Genomic DNA, 20,989 nt, shown 5'->3' with positions numbered 1-20,989 from the left:
CTGTTCATTTTCTAGCTTCTTCAGTTGATCCATTAGTTCTTTGATTTTGGCTTTCTTCCTTTTTAGTATATGCGTTTAGTGCTATAAATTTCCCCCTTAGCACTGCTTTTGCTGCATCCCATAGGTTTTGGTATGTTGTGTTCTCATTTTCATTCGTCTCTATATATTTAGCAATTTCTCTTGCTATTTCTTCTTTAACCCACTGATTGTTTAGGAGTGTGTTGTTTAACCTCCAGGTATTTGTGAATTTTCTAAGTCTCTGATGGTTATTGACTTCTAATTGTATTCCATTGTGGTCAGAGAATGTGCTTTGAATAATTTCAATCTTTTTAAATTTATTGAGGCTTGTTTTATGTCCCAGCATATGATCTATTCTGGAGAAAGTTCCGTGAGCACTAGAAAAGTATGTGTATCCTGGTGATTTGGGATGTAATGTCCTGTAGATGTCTGTTAAATCTAATTCATTTATCAGATTGTTTAGGTTTTCAATTTCCTTATTGGTCTTCTGTCTGGTTGATCTATCTATAGGAGAGAGTGATGTGTTGAAGTCTCCCACAATTATTGTGGAAACATCAATTGCTTCCTTTAGTTTTGCCAATGTTTCTCTCATGTATTTTGTGGCACCTTGATTGGGTGCATAGACATTTACGATTGTTATTTCTTCTTGCTGAATTGCCCCTTTTATTAGTATGTAGTGGCCTTCTTTGTCTCTCAAAACATCCCTGCATTTGAAGTCTATTTTATCTGAGATTAATATTGCTACACCTGCTTTCTTTTGGCTGTAGCTTGCATGAAATATTTTTTTCCATCCTTTCACTTTCAATTTCTTTGTGTCCCTGTGTCTAAGATGAGTCTCTTGTATGCAACATATTGATGGTTCATTTTTTTTGATCCATTCTGCGAATCTATATCTTTTAATTGGGGAGTTTAATCCATTTACATTCAACGTTAAAACCGTGAAGGCATTTCTTGAATCGGCCATCTTATCCTTTGGATTATGTTTGCCATATTTTTCCCTCTCTCTATTAATATCCTTTATTGTACCCATATCGAATCTCTTTAGTACTGAACCTTTCTCCAAGTCTCTCTGTCCTGTCTTTGTTTCTCTGTCTGTAGGGCTCCCTTTATTATCTCCAGTAGGGCAGGTCTCTTGTTAGCAAATTCTCTCAGCATTTCTTTGTCTGTGAAAAATTTAAGCTCTCCCTCAAATTTGAAGGAGAGCTTTGCTGGATAAAGTATTCTTGGCTGGAAATTCCTCTCTCTCAGAATTTTAAATATATCGTGCCACTGCCTTCTCGCCTCCATGGTGGCTGCTGAGTAGTCACTACTTAGTCTTATGCTGTTTCCTTTGTATGTGGTGAATTGCTTTTCTCTTGCTGCTTTCAGAACTTGCTCCTTCTCTTCTATGTTTGACAGTGTGATCAGTATATGTCTCGGAGTGGGTTTTTTTGGATTTATTCTATTTGGAGTTCGCTGAGCATTTATGATTTGTGTATTTATGTTGTTTAGAAGATTTGGGAAGTTTTCCCCAACAATTTCTTTGAATACTCTTCCTAGACCTTTACCCTTTTCTTCCCCTTCTGGGACACCAATGAGTCTTATATTCGGACGTTTCATATTATCTATCATATCCCTGAGGTCCATTTCGAGTTTTTCAATTTTTTTCCCCATTCTTTCTTTTATGCTTTCATTTTCCATTCTGTCATCTTCCAGGTCAGTGATTCGTTGTTCAACTTCCTCTAGTCTTGTACTATGAGTGTCCAGAATCTTTTTAATTTGGTCAACAGTTTCTTTAATTTCCATAAGATCATCCATTTTTTTATTTAGTCTTGCAATGTCTTCTTTATGCTCTTCTAGGGTCTTCTTGATTTCCTTCATATCCCGTACTAGGGTCTCATTGTTCATCTTTAGTTCTTTGAGTAGCTGCTCTAGGTGTGTCTCTTCTGGTCTTTTGATTTGGGTGCTTGGGCTTGGGTTATCCATATCGTCTGGTTTTTTCATATGCTTTATAATTTTCTGTTGTTTTTGGCCTCGTGGCATTTGCTGACCTTGATAGGGTTCTTTTAGGGTTTGTAGACCAGTTGTAGTCCTTATCTCTAATTTATCAGATCTACAGCTTCGTGGAGTACACTTTCTCTAACTAACCAGCAGGTGGCGTCCACGAGCCACCTGTTCTCCACAAGCCAGATCTCCCCTGCTTAGCCTTTTTGGTGAGTGGGGGAGTGAGTCTTGTGGGGCCCAATTGGTGTCCCAAGCTTGCGTGTGTAGTTGGTGTTGCCTGCCCTGTATGTGGGGCGTGTTTCTGGGCAGTCGGGGAGGGGGGGTGGCCCTAACAATCAAATCTCCCTGATGATCCTAGAGTTTTAAAGCTACTGCAATATTCTAATCCTTCAGTTCAGTCCTGCCACAGTTTGTCTCTGCCACTGACCCACAAGTCTTTGGTATTGGCGTATGGCTCCTGAGACTTGCAAGTGGGCCCCTCTTCCAGGCTGTGCACCCCGGGTCCTCTGTTGAGGGATGACTGTGCTATGTCACAGGTGAGTGCCGTCCTCCTAGGGCAGTTCTGGGCTGCTGGGCTGTGTTGGGAGGCTCCCAGTCTGCTCAAATGATGGCTGAATGGGGCTCTGTTAATTCACACTGCTCCCCCTTCCCAGCTCTGGGACATTCAGCTGAGGTTGCAGGGAAGGCTAATGTCCATGCCCAGTTTTGTGGTGTGTGCCTGTTATTTGAAGCACTTCCGTCACACTGGGTTGTCTGGGGCAGCTCTGGGCTATGGGGCTGGCGATGGGCAGGAGTGTTTCCTGTCCACCAGGATGGTGGCTGTGAGCGGACACCCCCCTTTTCTTGGGAAGTTGTGTTGTTTAGTGAATTTTCTCAGCCACTGGATTATTGCCTTTTGTCTCAGAGCTCTCTTAGTTCTGCTCTTGACTTGACGTGCCCAAATTGCAATTCTTTGAAGCTTTCTGTATTGAGCTTCTTAGAGTAATTGTTTTAGAAAAAGCAAAAAGGATTTAAAAAAAAAAAAAAAAAAAAAAACGGCCCTCCTCAGAGATCTAATGGGTTATTGAATTGCTAATAGACAAAGCAACCAGAGCCATTAAGGAAAGGTGCACAGGGCAGAGAGATCAGCCTTGCTTCGGGATTTGCATATGCGCCTCAAGGCCTGATCTCCGCCCTTCCCCTTTCTGTGTTCACCAGAACTCCAAAAATCCTCTGCTTTTACTTTGGAGCTTCTCGTGTTGTTTTCCTTCTATGCCCGTCTCCTCTCTGCTGGGCTGGCTGCTCTCAGAGTCTCTGGTGTCTGGCCTCAGTCTATCTATGGTTGGAGTTTGAATCAGTAGAATGAGTTTCCGATAAGAGCAGCCACTGCAATTCTCCCTTCTCCTTCCTGGAGCTGACAGCCCCTCCTCCCCCGGGACTGAGCCTGGCAGGGAGGGGCGCGGGTCCCCTGGCCGCAAAAACTTACAGATTTCGCTGATCTCAGCAGTTCCACGTTTTCATGAGTGTTGTATGAAGTATGCCCAAAGACAGATTGCTCTGTGGTGTCCAGTCCACGCAGTTCCTGGCTTTTTACCTACTTTCCTGGAGGAGTAACTAAAACATACATCTCACCAGTCTCCCAGTTATTTTTGATCCTGCTTCCCTTTTATAAAGATTTTTGTGATTACATTAGGTCCACCTGGAAAATCCAGGCTACTCTTTCCATCTCAAGATACTTAATTTAATCACATCTGCAAAATCAGTTTTTTTCAAACAAGGTAATATATTCATATGTTCTGGGAATTAGGACTTGGGCATCTGTGGCAGATTGAATTATGCAGCCCTTCAAATAGGTGTGAAGTTATTTGTAAATAGAGTCATTTGAAGATGTTATTTTTAGTAAGGGTGTGGACAAATGAATCAGAATTATTTCTAGTCCATATTAATGGAGGCCTTATAAAAGTGGAAGCCAGGAGTCAAAGAGGACCACAGTGAGGAGCAGAGTTAAATGAAACCAGAAGAGCAGACAGAAAGAGAGAGAGCTTGCCATGTGACAGGAGGTGGAAATGCAAGCTAAGGAAACACAAGAATTGTGGCAAGCCAGCACTAGAACATTATAGAATTTAGGGAAAAAGCATGGCCTTGACGTCTCCTTGACTTTGGACTTCTAGTTTGCCTAACTGTGGGCCCACAAATTCCTGTTGTTAAAACCAATTCATTGCATGGTATTTATCACAGTGGACAGGCAAACTAAGACAACATCTTTGGTAGCACATTATTCTAACTACCACAGAAGTTAAATTTCTCAACCTGATAAAGAGCATCTACAAGGTATCTACTGTTATCATCATAATTAATGATTAAAGATTGAATAATTTCCCCATAAAATGGGAAAAAATCAAGAATGCTTTCTCTCTTCATTCTTATTCAACATAATACTGGAAATCCTAGACCATGGGTGATGAAAGGAAAAGAAAAGCACACAAATTGCATATATAGAATTAGAACTTTCTCTGTTTACAGATGACATAATACTTTTTGGAGAAAATCCCAGGAAATCTGTCAAAAGCATAATCCTATATTAATAAGTGAGAATAGCAAGGTGGCAGACTGTATGGTTAACATGCAAAAATCAGCAACATTTCTTTATACTTGCATGGACATTTGGAACAGAAATTGAAAGCACAATACCATTTACAATCCCACCAAAGAATATCAAATACATACAAACCTGTATAAGCACTGTGTGCTGAATGATACAAAACATTGACAAAAGAAATTAAATAAGCTCTGAAGAAATGAAAAAGAGGTATGCCTTAATCAAGAATTCCTAGATTTGACATTGTAAAGATGCATATTCTCCCAAATTGATCCACAGGTTCAGCACAATTAACATCAAAATTCCAGCTACAGTAATGAGGTCAATGTATGTTGGTGAAGCGATAGACACCATAACAATGGACCTTGAGATTGAGTCCAACATTAGTCCTGAACAATATGGCCAACTGATTTCTGACAAGGTCACAGACAACTTGAACAGAGAATATATATTCTTTCAACAAATGGCATTGGGAAAAAATGAACATACATGGACAAATATGATGGAACCTCAATAAAACCCCAAACCTTATACGAAAATTAATTCAAATTGATTCAGTGGAGGGAGTGATGATGACATTGGTAAAACAAATCAATTCTTTATTTCTCTACTTAGCCATTTTATGACTCTTTATTTGTAGTTCACAATTCTCTGATGTGCTGGTACTGATATTTCCTTTAATACACTTCTTAAATTTTATAAATTCTATCAGTGTTGAACCACCTTTAATTTCTCTACATAGGCCCTTTATAATTAAGTAAAAAATTAGTCAGCTTAATAATGATCAAGTGATTGCCTGTAACCCTTGAGTATATATGAAATTTCTCATCTATCTTGTGCTGACTGAAAATTTATGGTTTAATAAATACACTTTTAAAGCAGTAAAGAATAACTAACTAGTGAGACACAATTCTTTATTGCAGACAGTTAAAGAAAAAAGGAAGAAAGTCACAAATGATATGAAGCACCTGAAAGAATGGTAGAGTAATATACCATTGAAAAAGAAAGTTTGGGCCCTTGATATTTTTGGTTGCTTTCCAAAATATTTCCATGGCAAGTATAATGAATTAGATGAATTAAAAAATTAACATGGGAGATGATAAATTCCCACAGGAAAGACATACATAATTTTCTGCTTAAAGATCACTATTCACTTAGAAAGAAAAATATGTTTTAGAAGGGGATTAGCCATTTTGCATCTTCTGAATATCAAATGATTTAAAACTTAATTTCAGTAAAGCATCACTTAAAACTCTTTGTATTGCAGAAAGAAATAATTTCATCCCTAGCCATAAAGGTGAGAATTATTATTTTTCAACTAACATCTTAATTTCATTTTAGGTGGGTATTCTGAGTTTATTATATCTTAAGTAGAAAAGATCAGAAAACCCAAATATTTACAGAATATTAAGGAAAGACACTAATTAATTTGTAAGTTTAAATTACATTTCAGACAGCAGTTATACCTTCCTGTTTTCCTGTTAGAAATTTAGTGAGATAAATGACTTAATAACATTTAGAAATGTATATTTTGAAATGCATTATTAGTTATAATAAAATGTATTGAGATTATTGGGACAGTTATGCAATTATTCTCTAAGATAAAAATTATTGAAAAAGGTATTAGATGCATGTTTTCCTTGCCACCCTACCATTGATGAAGGAAATCACCATTTATAAAGGAACACTTTTTTGAAAAGTAATCTGAAACCTATGGGAAATTTATTTTAAAATATTTATTTTTTGACATTATACTGTATTGATTAAAAGTTACTGCAAATATTCAATCCTAACTGACTAGCAATGTCCTCCACCAGAGGGATTTAGAGCTATAAGTTGATTAGCTGAATAAAACAGAGTAATTTTGCTGTATTCCTGAGGAAATAAAAGAGCTTCAATTAAAGAGACAAAAGCATCAGGACTCCATTTACCTTTCTCTTTGAAGGATTCCTGAGAAAGAGGACTGTGGGTAGTGTTCATTTTAGAATAATGGAGACAATCTCTATGTATTAATAAGGGGCAAATATATGCAATCAAATTATAGCCACAGTAAAAATCTCATTCCAATGTTAGGTACAGATTTAGTGGATTTATAACATTGGAAACCATTCATTCTTTCCTTTCCATTGTGGTGAGTATTTTGTTTTTAGGAAAATATGTATAAGGATTCTTGGGTTGTGGCTCATCCCTTTCTCCCTTTCTCCTCCCTTCTTTTTTCTTCCTTCCTCCCTCCCTCCTTCCCTTCTTTCCTTCCATCCTTCCTTCCTTCTTTCTTTCTATTGTTGCTTGAATTTCATTCTTTGGATTTTTTCTTTGCTTTAAATTTAATTGCCTAATTGTTGTTTGAATTTAAAAAAATATAAAAAGGTTTATAGCAGATACAGTATATAATACCATCTTCTGTGTGCAGCAGAGCATTGTGATTTCCATGGAAATGCCTTAGAAATTAAATATGAAATGATTCAATACAAACTGGCAATCAGTCTGAAATATATAGCCTAATTATAATAAGATTTGCAACTTGTTCTGTTGAATCTGTACACTGTTTGTCTGTAGCAGAGTTTCTTTCAAATTTTCTAAATAACTAAAAGTTTAGGAATAATTTATGAACCCAGCACAATGTCTGATTCATAAATAATATATTTTAATATTATCATAAAGTTGCTCTTGGGTAGCATAATTAGAAGAAACTGAAAAATTTCAAAAGTAATAGAGTAAATACTCTTAATTACAGTGTTTGGGAAAGGTTTTATATTACAAAAATATTTAAGAGGGAAATTAGAAATTCTATAGGGATTATTTAGTGATTCTACTTTCTACTTTTCTAAAGGCTTTATCATATACTATCTCATTGATATTCACAATGTAAATTGGAAAGTTTTAAGTGATTATTACTTCTTATTCAGAACTTGCTGCAAATCCCAGAGGAAATTATTGCCTGTCAGTTGCAGATTATTAGTTTCTAATTTGTTGTCCAATGATTTTTAAAACTTTATTTTTCCCCCAAATACTCACCTGTTAGAACATTGTAGAATAAGAAAAAGGAGGGACTGCTGCATGACTGAGACATAGAAGCAAACACAAAGCAGTATAATAGGGATATCATATCCTCACACCAAAAGTTGTTACAATAGCAAATAATAGGATTTGTTATCCCTTCATAAATGAACCATTTATTGAGTAACTGTATTCATTAGATACTTAAATAAGAAACAATACTTTTTATTCTATGGCCCTTTGGTATTACATGTTGTAAGAAAGTAATTTAGATTTTGATTCAGATATGCCTGAATTCAAATCTCAATAGGCCATTTCTTTGCTGTGTGGTCTTGGTTGATTTATATACATGTTTGAGACCAAGGTTCATTGCAGTGAAAGAATTGCTTCACAACACACTGTGAGGATTGGATAAGACAGTTTCTGTGACTACTTCTAAAAGAGTGTTAAAATTATTTCAGGTGATCATTAATTTCCAAGTTTTACCATAGTCACCATGTTTGCAAGTTCTTGCCTTGATTTCAAATCATCACTTCCTGTAATTTTAGTACTTAAATATGATACTCAGTCACTGGAATATGTGAATGTCCTCTTTCACTATCATAGGAATTGTACCATGGAGACCAGTTTGAACAAATTTGAAATACACAAGCACTTCTTGAATCAAACCCTTATGGAGATGCCCTATGGGTTTTTGGCATCCCAGATTCACAGAAAGAGTTGTAGGATACACTTCAGGAGCTGATTATTGAGAGAGAGGGAGAGAAAGAGAGCAAGAAAGCAAGATAGATAAGGAGTAAAATTTGTGAAATAAATTGTTCCTAATTTAATGGCACATAGTAAATAACATAAAAAGTGTTTTGGAAGACAGGAGAGCTCAGGAAAGATTTGGATAGTCTGGAAGATCCTGAAAAAGAAATTCAGACTTATGTGCAACTCATAGAGCACTGCTGTCAAAGAGGGAGAACATGCCAAGCAAAATGAATGTATAAGCAGATTTGGAAGGACGGACTGTATCTGGCTCCAGATTCTACTTGGACCACAAACCTTTTAATTCTCTCTCTTCCTTTGACTTAAATCATGATTAAAAACATGACTACCGATTTCAGGAATTAGCATCCAAATACAAACCAATATTAAAAAGTTTATAAGTATCTTTGTGTTCCTCTGTTGGTCAATTCCTTATGACTTCTTTCATTTCAAATAAAATCACTATAAGAAATACTAGAATGCAAGAATTCAGGGAGATCACCCAGTATGATAAGCTTTTCTAGTTTATTCATTGAACCTGTTTATATGGTATCTCCTAAAAATCTTTAAGGAAACAAATCAAAATGAGAATGAATAAAATTGTTTTCAAAGAAGTTACATGAAAAAGGAGAAATGAAAGGAAAGAACTTCCAATGAAAATTGTGACTTTATTTGCAATATTTTCTATTTTATTATTTATTATTTTTAACTTTATTTTTATTAACATAATTATAATCCAATTCTGATACTCCTATTATTAAAACTGAATAACAATACACAGCATTACATAGCTCAATAATAATAATAATAATATACAGTCATCTGTCAGCAGACCTAATTTTAGATAGGAATATATCTTTATGGATAACTTTGAGTAAAAGAACATTTTTATCCACAGTTTAAAATCAAATTCAAATTTTTTTGTAGAACCAGTTCTTAGTGACTTCATGATTTTTGAAAGCATTGTGTACTTATTTTATAGTTAAGAAAACCACAACCCAAGCAGATAAAGTGACTTTTACATCTTGATTTCGTTGTTTTCATGGATGTTACCGACAGAGCACAGAGCAGAAGGCAATTTCTCTTCAGTGGTGGGATTTGTTCTCCTGGGATTTTCTAACCTTTCAAACCTCCAGGGGCTCCTATTTGGAATTTTCTCTCTCATCTACATATTTATCATTATAGGAAATGGTATTATCATGATAATTACAATGTTACACTCTGCTCTTCAGACCCCCATGTATTTTTTTCTTGCAAATTTTTCCTCTCTGGAAGTCTGTTATGTGTCAGTCACTGTCCCCAGGATTCTGATGAACCTTTGGACTCAGAATTGAAGAAGTTCTTTGCTGAGCTGTGCCACCCAAATGTGCTTTCTCCTTATGCTGGGAGCCACTGAAAGTTTCCTCCTGGCTGTGATGGCCTATGACTGCTATGTGGCCATTTGTAACCCTCTGCTCTATCCTATGGTCATGAACCAAAAAGTGTGTACCCAGCTGTCAGTTGGCTCCTGGATCAGTGGAATTCCAGTTCAGATAGGGCAGACATTTCAGGTGTTCTCACTGCCTTTCTGTGGTTCTAACCAAATCAACCACTTCTTCTGTGACATTCCCCCATTGATCAAGCTGGCCTGTGGTCACACTTCACTTAATGAGATTTGTGTCTATTTAGTTTTTATATTATTTTCCAGGATTCCTTTTGTATTGATATGAAGCTCTTATTTCAAAATCATCTCCACCATCTTAAAGTTGTCCTCAACCACAAGTCAGTTCAAAGCTTTCTCCACTTGTTCTTCCCACCTCATGGTTGTGGTTTTATTCTTTGGTCCTGGTACTATCACCTATTTAAGGCCCAAATCAAATCATTCTGCAGGAACTGACAAGATGTTCTCTCTTTTTTACATCTTTGTGACTCCACTGTTCAATCCCATCATATACAGCCTTAGGAACAGAGATGTGATTGCAGCCCTGAAAAGATTATTACCCAAGAAAACAGACAGAAGATCCTTGTAGTCAATTTTTAATAATTTTGCCTCATAGTTACCTCAGAGGTACATTTCCATTTTCTGATAAAATACACATTCAAAATTATCATGTATTTTATGTTCCTGATCTGAAGGAAATTGTGACTGCATCTCTAACAAGCAAATAAATCAATTTTCACAAGTTTTGTTCCATAGCACAATTTTTTTTTACTTCAAATTATAAATTTTTCCATTTTTCAAAAGTTTTCATATAATTTAAACTCTTAGAATTTTAATTGACAATTTGTCAATGAAATAGTCCTTAACTTTATCAATGGCCACATATTTACACATTCTGCTTGCATTCATATTTGTATCTATAAAACTGTAAATTTTCATGGTATGTGTACACTAATTTATTTGAGGAGGTGAACAAAGGACTAAATTACAAATTCTAATTTATGTTATAAAACACAATAAAACAGAATAAAGGTTTTTAATTGATCACACCTTCCTCAGTTTGAATTAAGAAAATGTCTTACTTTTATCTAAAGGGAGTTGAAAATCTGGTTTTCCTTCCAACTACTTTACTGAATGTATGGCATTTGACTTTCAAATATCTGACTCCATCATCCTGCTTTAAATATATTTCATCATTCTCTTTCATATCAGTTTCAGTGAAACCTTTCCAACTCCTCAGGATTCTTGATTCATCAGAGTCACAGTGCAAAATGCATTGACTTTTCTCACACCTAATTTAAGAGCAAATTTGAAGCTTAGAAAGGTGAATGAATAGTTAAAATGGAGATTGATACACAATTAACTTATATGACAAGTAAAAGTCTATACAATTGGAAAATGCCTTATACCACCTAAAAATATTTAAATGAGCATAACTGTATCCAATTTTGCCTACTTATTCTTGTTTTATTTGTTTGAAATTTACCAGAGAGTAGAGAGAAAATCATGAAGCAGTTAATCATACACATATATATCCTAGCAGGCCAAAAAAAAAAAAAAAAAAACTTCAGGGAATTATCAGTACTGCACTTAGTACTCATATTTCTAGTTTGAATATGTGAAATGGGAATATTTAAAGTCTCTATTCTAAGTATTTTTTGCTCATATTTTCAGAACATATCATTTATATAACAATTATGCCACTTTATAGGTTTGATTATTCATGTATACATTTGCTCCTTTACTTTAGTTTCTCTGTACAAGACAGTGCAATCAATTTTATCTATAATATTTGGCTTATGTTTGATTTTTCATTTAGAAGGACTTACCATTTAAGTGCACATTGGATAATGGGATATTTATATCATTTTCTTTTGTATGCATATATGAATGCAAATATACTGATCTACCTCATGTATTTTATTGCATTTATCAAGGATTAAATATGTGTGTATCATGGTGACCATAAAAGTGATGTTGAAGTATATTACAATAATGTGGGAGTACTATTCTTTCCTCTAAGTCTTAGACAAGCAAATGGTACAGTGTAATCAAGACAATTAGTCCAGAAATCCAGAGAATCAATTTTTTAGCTCCACTTTACTCTGAACTACACATTCCTGACTCATTCAATTAACTGTTATTGGTCTGAATTTCACAGTCTACAAATAATAATAATGATGCCTAATACTATTGACAACTTCACAGCAATATATATACATATATATATATATATATATATGATATATTATAATGATGATTGTGAATCAAGAGAGTCTTAGGAAATTAAGGAACATTGGGGAAGGAGGCATTTGAGAGAATAAAGATTCCCACAGAATTAAGGTTATCCATTTATGCCAGTTTTGATAAATTATATTCCCTCAAAAGTCATGTGTTAATCCAATCTTGTGGGATATTTGGATGAGATTGTTTCCATGGAGATGTGACTCACCCAACTGTAGATGATACATTTGATTAGATTATTTCCATGGAGGGCTGACCACACACATTCAGGGTGGGTCTTGATTAGTTTACTGGAGTCCTTAAAAATAGCTGACTGAGACCCAGACTGCTGCTGATGCTTGGAGATGCTTGGAAATGTGGACAGAGGGAATTTGGAGATGCTAAGCTAAAGACAAAGCCCAGAGTTTGCTCCAGAGAAGCTGAGAGTGAAGCCCCAGATTCTTAGAGAGAAAGACCCTGGGAGAAAGGAGAAAAGAGGAGAAATCCATTTTGAAATACACCCCAGGAGCAAAGGACAGGCTGATGCCAGCCATGTGCCTTCCCAGCTGACAGAGGTATTCTGGATGCCATTGGCTTTCCTTCAGTGGAGGTATCTTCTTGTTGATGAGTTAGTTTGGACACTTCAATGGCCTTAGAATTTAAGTTATTTGTAATCTAATAAATCCCCTTTATAAAAGCCAATCATTTCTGGTATTTGCATTATAGTAACATTAGCAAACCAGGGCACCATTAAACCTTGAAATTATTTTAAGTTAGTCAATATTATGGCAATTCTTCTATAATGACTTCCATATTTCCCTGCATTCTTGAACTGATGTTCAGCATTCAAGGTGTTTTGGCTTCTCAAGATAGTCATGAATAAGTATTTGCTACTTTTCTGGACTTCCAGGGCCCATTGTTATTTATAGACATGGGGGGCAATTTGCCTTTCTCCAGATTCTCCATTGACCATTTCATTAACTTCTATTTCTCATCCCTCCTTACTTCCCATCAATTAATTTTCAAAGTATCCATCCTATGAAATATTTTCCAGTCATTTATTTTTTAAATACATTTCTCATATTCAACTGTTGTAATTCCTTACTACAAATATGGGAAATCAGATGGTTTCTAAATTAATCATCTTATTTTACCCATAATTCTAAATGTGACCCCACTGCTCTTATAAGAAAAAATGGCAAAAATTCCCTCACATCTCTTTTCCTTTTATTTTGATATAGGATATAAAACAGTTTTCTGAAGTTTACATATACCTCCAATATGAAACTAAATATATGGGTGGCCTACAGTTTAATTCACAGGCTATATTTGCAGAATACTTTGGCTGTCACAGAATACTGACTCCAAAGGTACATCATATATGTCACTATATGTGTATGGAAACCTTAATCTATGTAAATATAATTAGTTAAATGAAACCAGTTAGACATAAAATCTACAAGTGTACTGGCACACATACCTATTCTCTATCTAGCTATTATCCTCTTTCATACAAAAAGTAAACATATATACATAAATATGTATAACTTTTGTGTGTGTGGCTTATTATGACAGAGTTCAACAGCTGTCTCCTTTGAGCTTTCAGTATCACCTTTACACAAACTTTATTTTTTATTTATATAATTACTATTTTTCCAATTTCTTCCTTTAACTCCCTAAATGTGCCCCCTACTATTTATTGAACTTCTTAATAAAATAAGCTTTATTTTCAATGCTTTTATGCGACCAATTAAGCATCATTTTTTCAACATGGGGGTCATATAGCACATTACTATCCCAAGTAAATTTATGTGTATATATCAGATATGGATGATATAATAATAGATACATACTTCTACAAAAGGAAGAAATAAAGAAATATTGTCTATTGTTATGCACCACATATCCTTTTCAAATGAGAAGCCATAAGTACAAATTAAAATTTAAACTGAAGATATATTCAGTAATTTCTACAAATCAAAATTGTAATCTTGCAAAGACTACACAAAGACTGTAGAACTCTCCCCATGCCCCTTATTAATTGTCTTCAGTCCCAGTAAAGCAAATAAACATCTGTATTTGTATTTCTGAAGAAATTAGCTTTTTAGCACTATAAGTGAATTGATCTGAGAATATTTCAATTCAAAACAATTAGGAACAAAAGATTATCTTGATAATAAAGACACATAATTTTCAAAGTGATTATATTAGCTGCATACGTTCATTGTATTTTACAAGTCATGACGCAAATGAAGTTTTTGTTGCATATTCATCATTGAAAGCGATTTAGATTTTTTGCTTATGTCACCTAATTTAGTGATAAAATAGCTTTTGGATATCTGTCCATTAATTTTTTTGAAGGATGGGGAACCTTATTATCTATCAAAATGATCATATGCTTTAAGAACACAGCTCTCATTTGCCCTTCTCTGCAAAAAAGAAAAATAAAATAGTTCACATAAATTAGAGTGATAACTGTTATAAAAATGTTATATTGCCCCCTGTTAGTATCTCTTTCCTAACAACCAACATTTTTCTATATGAGACAGCTGGGTCATTGAGAATTATAGGACCTTTCAGTTTCTCTCTAACACCATTCAACATTTAGTAGCTTCAAGAGTGACCCAATTTCTGCCTAGAAATTTTCCTGGGATTACTTTTTGTTACTATACTTGTAATTGAAAACAATTCCCTGTCTGTAATCATTTCCACTATGTTTTTGTTTTGTTTTGTTTTGTTTTGAATGGCTACATTGTCTGAGATTCTTAATGATTTATTCCTTGTTTGCTTCACACTTGGGCAGGGCAGATAATTTCTTCTTGAGTTTGCCATTCAGGATGGTGAATACAAATTCTGGTTGTACTGTTCTGAGTAGAAAGTAGTAATACAATTCCCTATGCACTTGGAGTTAGATATGTCCATGTAAATGTAATGTAAATGTTAGCAACTCAGCCTTGCTTCATTTCTGGGAAGTAGCTACATGCTTCACCATATTATGTTCTATAGTTCCTCACAACAGGTCATGGCCTCTAGGGATCTGTTGCCTTCTTATATGAAGGATTCATTAGTAAGCATGGAATACTGCAAATGGATGAGATTAATTTTATCACTTTAAATTGGGAAACAGCACACACAACTAACTGCTATCCTTTTCCTTATCCATAATGAATATAAATGTATTACTTTTTTCATTACATGCAGATTATGGGTTCACTGTAGTAAACACCAAATATTCAGTAAAGCAAAATGAAAATCATTGAAAAAAATATATGCTTAAATATTCACAATTAAATTTGATAATTATATTTATATTCATCCTTTTTAGTGTGTATGCATGGATAGCCATGTTTATGATATACCTGTGACATCTCTTTATAGCAGATATCTTAATGATATTTTAAATTTCTTTCTTCTCTCTTAATTTTCCTATCTCTTTTACCAACTCAAGGAATATACATATTAAAAAAGTGTAAATATTTCAATGACTTTTCTAATTATATGCATATATTTTAAAACAGTATTGGTTAATCAAATCATGATGTTATATTTTGTTGAAATTTTAACATAATATACATACAAACCATACCTAATATACACTTGTATTGATGTGCTATTATCTTTATAAATCTGCATCTCCTTAGAAAGGTTCATTTTTTCTCCAAGGAGTGGTTTCTCTGGCATATCATTGCTAAGCAAAAAAGCATATATGTTTTTAATAAATGTATATTGGCAACTTGGTTTTTAAAATGGCTGTTACAACTGTGTGAAAATCAATGGCATCATTTACAATAAGTGATATAATATAATCTACATTACTATTGACTACATTACATCAGCCATTATCATTTTTTTATTGAGAAAGGATAGTGCACAATAAAATTATAAAATTATTAATGGGATAATTTTCAATTTGCTGATATATATGATTTGGATAACAATATAGAAAGGTCTTTCATATTAAATTTCATACACTGGAAATAATTGTCATCAAATTGTCAGGCAACAAGTATAGTTAAAAGTAAATATCTATTGAAATTTCATTACAAATTGTGAGAAAGCATCTCTTGTAAATATGACTCATTCTTTAATAAACTAAATTATTTACATAGAAGTTTTCTATGTGTCATTATGGCATCCTTGTTCCTTAGGCTGCATATCATGGGATTAAACAGGGGAGTCCCCGTGGTGTAGAAAACAGAGAGCACTTTATCAGTTCTTATGAATGACTGGTCTTGGGTCTTAAATATGTAATCATTCTTGATCCATAGAATAACACCACAACTAAGATGAGATGGGCAGGTGGAGAAGGCTTTGGTCTGGTTTGTGGCTGAAGGTGATTTAAGAATTGTGCAGATAATTTTGGTGTAGGAGAAACGAATTAAGAGAATTGGAACAGTGACAAACAACACAGGAACTATGTATACCAACATCTCATTTGCAAAGATTCACAGGCCAGCTTGAGTATTGGGAGGATGTCACAGAAGAAGTGGTTGATATGATTAGACCCCTAAAAGGACAGAGAAATTATGGCATGTCAGCCCTATTTGGACTGAAATTTCACTGATCCAGGAGGCAGACACCAGTTTTATCCACATCTTTTGGCTCATGACTAGAGAATAGGGCAGTTGGTTAAAAAATGGCCACATAGCTGTCATAGGCCATCACCACCAGGAGAAAGCACTCTGTGGCTCCCAACAGAAGGATGAAACACATTTGTGCAGAATAGGGAACTAAAGAAATTCTTCTCTGGGTGCCAAGATTTTGAGCATTCTTGGTATAGTGACTGCTTCATAGCAGATTTCCAAGAAGGAAACATTGTCATGGAAAAAACACATGGGGGTCTGGAGAGTAGGATACACATTTGTTATCAGAAATATGGTGCCATTACCCATCAGTATAATGATACAGATGACCAAGAATGATCCAAATAGAAACCACTGTAGATGGGAATATCAGCAAAGCCCAAAAGAACAAATTCCCTCAATTAAGTAAGATTTTCTTCTGATGATTTTTCTTGGTGTTTTATCTGTAGAAAGGATAAATTTAGCACAAGCACTTCACTTTACCTTGCTGGATCTCATTGCTTGTACTCCAAATTGTATCTGGTGTCCAGATTGATTTTCATGTTCCCTACAATTCTTTCCAATTTAAGAATAGAATATTACTATTTGCATATTTTCCACTTTCTCCTGTTTAGGTCTTATGAATTATCACTGTAAACGCTGCAATGAAATTTCCTTTAATATCACTTCACTATACATCTCCTCATGGCACAAGGTGAACCAAACTGTACTTTTCTCTGCACAGACACTGAAGTCATTTGAAACTGCTGAAGATAAACCCATAATTTTGCCTTCTGATTTTACTTTTATGGAATTACAATTCTGGACAATCCTATTGTACTTCCCAGTGGATTTTCACAATCACACTTCAGTAGCACTATATCATAAATTTTCTTCACACATTATTTTCAACCATCATTTTCCTCCCCTCACTTGATTTAGAGCATAGAGATCCCATTATACAGTACACATATTGAAAATTGAGAGAATATTTTATGTGTATAGAAAAATAATGGAAATATATTTTGGTAGAATATTAATTGGAAGATATAAGAGAGTTTCACTCAGGAATATTAGCCTGGGAAGACTGATCCAGATTGAAACAAATATACAGGGTAACCACAGGAAAACAGGTATAGCATGGAGTGTATATGTTACCTGTCTGTATGTATGTGGAGCAAGAGGAGATAAGATACTGGCTGTTATATTTTTCCCAGGGTGCTCTGTGCACCCTTCACTATCTTTGTTGCTCCTCAAAAACCACAAAACTTCAGAGGAACATTTCTAAACTGACTTTTCCTTAATGATAAGGATATTGAGACTCATTAAGTTGGATAGTTTGACAAATTTCACACAGGTTTTGTCATGGCAAGTCAGCACCTATTGCTTTAATGTACTTTCATCACCCATGATTGATTATCTGGATTATACTATGCAATTACTTTAACTTTCTAAAGCTTGCTCCCTTTTTTGTGAGAAATAATTGAAAAACATTTGTAAAATTATCACCTATCAAATTAAATTGATCATTTATTATTTATATTCCTACAGTTATAATTAAGGTTATGATATCATGTTCTTTACTTTTATAGCTGCCAGAGTTGAAACACATTGCCTACTATAATAGATATTTAATTATGAGTTATTGAGCTGTTAATTACTTTTTTCTGCTTTTCCCTTTATTAGGATCAGGACATGGGTGAGCCTCCAAGATTGCAGAATTTAAGGAGGTACTCATTCTCAGCACCATTCCTGCATTGCACAATCTTGAAAGTGACAGCTTCCTTAAATTTTTCACCCCAGATGTCTCTTGCCTCTTCACCAGTCCCATCCTTTTGGGGTTCTATCTTGTCCACCAAAAAGAGTGTTAGTAAACTGTCATGTCATGGTTAAAGAGCACTGCCCTCCCCAGATGGACTGGAATTGAATTATCACCCTGCCATCTGCTAGCTGTGTGATACCATGAAAATTACACTCATGCACTTACCCTCCCTGTGACACAGTTTGATTATCTATGAAAAGGGCCAGGAATTGTCAACACTTACAGTTGTTATGTGATTTATGTCATTTAATAGAAGCAAAATGGCTTAAGTTGTGGCATTTATAAAAGACTATATCTGTATTAGTTATTTTTACCTTTAAAAGCTACATTTTACTTATTCTTCTGAATTTTATTCAGTGTTCTACACAGCATGAAATAAATCCCTTTCTCATTTATTTTCCTGCATATTGGATTATGGAAAAGAAAGGAGATCTTAACACAATGCTCAAAATTAGTTTGCAGCTCTTTTTCTAGTTCCTCCAGATGTACAGTTAGGGATTTGATTTTAACACTTTTATTGTTTTTTTAATGTAGGTATTTAGTATGAGATATTATGTTAAGCTCCTTCCCAAGATCACAGATTTTGTATTGTAGGATTACTTTGTTTATCTGAGGGCATTATTTCCCAGAATTTTTTCAACTCTACTTTACATAGAAGGATGTGGCTTTAAGTTTGAAATTGAGCTTTTCCTCTAAAGATTTGCCAATTCTTGTAATTCTACCAGGTCTCATCAAATGAGCTTCATTCATTCTCTTTCATATTGAAAGTTACTGTGATTTCCTAATGCACACAGCTTTAAAGAGTTACTGAATCATCAAATACTACTTTCTGAATAATGTAAATGATGATTTCTAATTACCTTCTTTAAAGAAAAGTACAAAAAAAAACAAAAAAAATTCAACAAAGAAAATATCATATCTGATTTTATTAACCTTCAATTTTCTCTCTGTGCCAGTTTGGATGTATTATGCCCTGCAAAACACCATTTTCCTTAATGAAATCTTGTGTGGGCAGATGTATTAGTGTTGATTAGGTTGGAATCCATTGATTGAGTGTTTCCATGGAGATGTGACTCAATCAATTGTAAGTGAAACATTTGACTGGATTATTCCCATAGAGATATGGAACCCAGCCATTCAGGGTAAGCCTTGATATAATCACTGGAGTCCTATAAAAGAGCTTACAAGCAGAGGGACCTCAGAGCAGCTCAGACAGACATTTTGGAGATGGCTACTGATATCAAAATTTGCTGACACTTTGGGGATGCTAGTCCAGAACTTGCTCTGGGGGAGCTAAGAGAAGACAAAATGCCCTAAAGAAAATATTTTGAAGAATGCAAAGGAGCAGAGAGAGGAGCTGGAACACAACCAGGGGTAAGCAGATGCCACCCATGAGCATTCCCAGCTAATAGAGTTCTTCTGGATGTTATTTATCTTCCTCTGTTGAAGGTATACCCATGTTGATGCATTATTGGACATTTTCATGGTCTTCAGACAGTACATTTTAAAATAAAACCCCTTTATAAAAGCCAATGTATTTACTGGTATCTGCATAACAGCAGCATTAGCAAACTGGAAAAGATTTTGGTACCAGAGAATTGGGGTGTTGCTGAGTTTGCCAATACCAAACATGTTGGAATGGCTTTTTAAATGGATAAGGGGAAAATTCTGGAATAAATGTAAGAAGCTTAATGGAAAAGGCCTAGAATGCATTGAAGAGACTGTTGGGAGAAATATCAACTCCAAAGATAACTCTGATGAGGCCTTGAGCAAAAATTTTGAATGTGTCATTGCAAACTGGAAGAAAGGTTATTCCTGTTTTAAAGTGCAGACTATTAATTTGGCAACACTGCATCCTGGTGTCCGATGGAAGGTAGAATTGGAAAGTGATGAGCCAGAATACTGAGCCAAGGCAATCTGTAGACTGTGTGTGGAGGATGTACCCTGGTGTGCCAGTCTGAAAGTATTATGTCCCCCCAAATGCCATTATCTTTGATGTAATCTTCTGTGGATGGAAGTATCAGTGTGTTGATTAGATTGTAATTCTTTGACTGTTTCTGTGGAGATGCACCCCGCCCAACTGTAGGTGATAACTCTGATTAGATAATTTCCATGGAAGCATGGCTCCACCCATTCAGGTTGGGCCTTGATCAGTGGAGCCATATAAATGAGCTGAAAAACAAGGAACTCAGTGCAGCTATGAGTGATGTTTTGAAGAGGAGCTACAGCCAAGAGGGACACTTTGAAGAAAGCACAGGAGCTGCAGATGAGAGATAGTTTGAAGACAGCTGTTGAAAGCAGACTCTGGCTCTGGAGAAGCTAAGAAAAGGCAAATACCCCAAGTGCAACTAAGAGTGACATTCTTAAAGAACTGCAGCCTAGAGATGAACATCCTTGGAGAAAGCAATTTTGAAACCAGAACTTTGGAGCAGATGCCAGCCATGTGTCTTCTCAGCTAACAGAGGTTTACTGGACACCATTGGCCATCCTCCAGTGAAGGTACCTAATTACTGATGTGTTACCTTGGACACTATGGACTTAAGACTGTAACTGTGTAACCAAGAAAACCTCCTTTTATAAAATCAATCCATCTCTTGTGTTTTGCATTCTGGCAGCATTAGCGAACTAGAACACCT

The 20,989-nt window shown here is 35.0% G+C and overlaps 1 pseudogene; it reads left to right on the top strand.

Annotated features, from left to right (window-relative positions):
• The first annotated feature begins 9,372 nt into the window (after positions 1 to 9,372).
• On the top strand, positions 9,373 to 19,624 carry LOC119505185 (annotated as a pseudogene).
• Positions 19,625 to 20,989: the final 1,365 nt, after the last annotated feature.

The sequence above is a fragment of the Choloepus didactylus genome, chromosome 10 (genome assembly GCF_015220235.1).
Source record: "Choloepus didactylus isolate mChoDid1 chromosome 10, mChoDid1.pri, whole genome shotgun sequence".
In the NCBI taxonomy this organism is placed as follows: Eukaryota; Metazoa; Chordata; class Mammalia; order Pilosa; family Megalonychidae; genus Choloepus; species Choloepus didactylus.
Note: the sequence above shows the minus strand (reverse complement) of the source record. Positions and strands in the feature narration are given on the sequence as shown.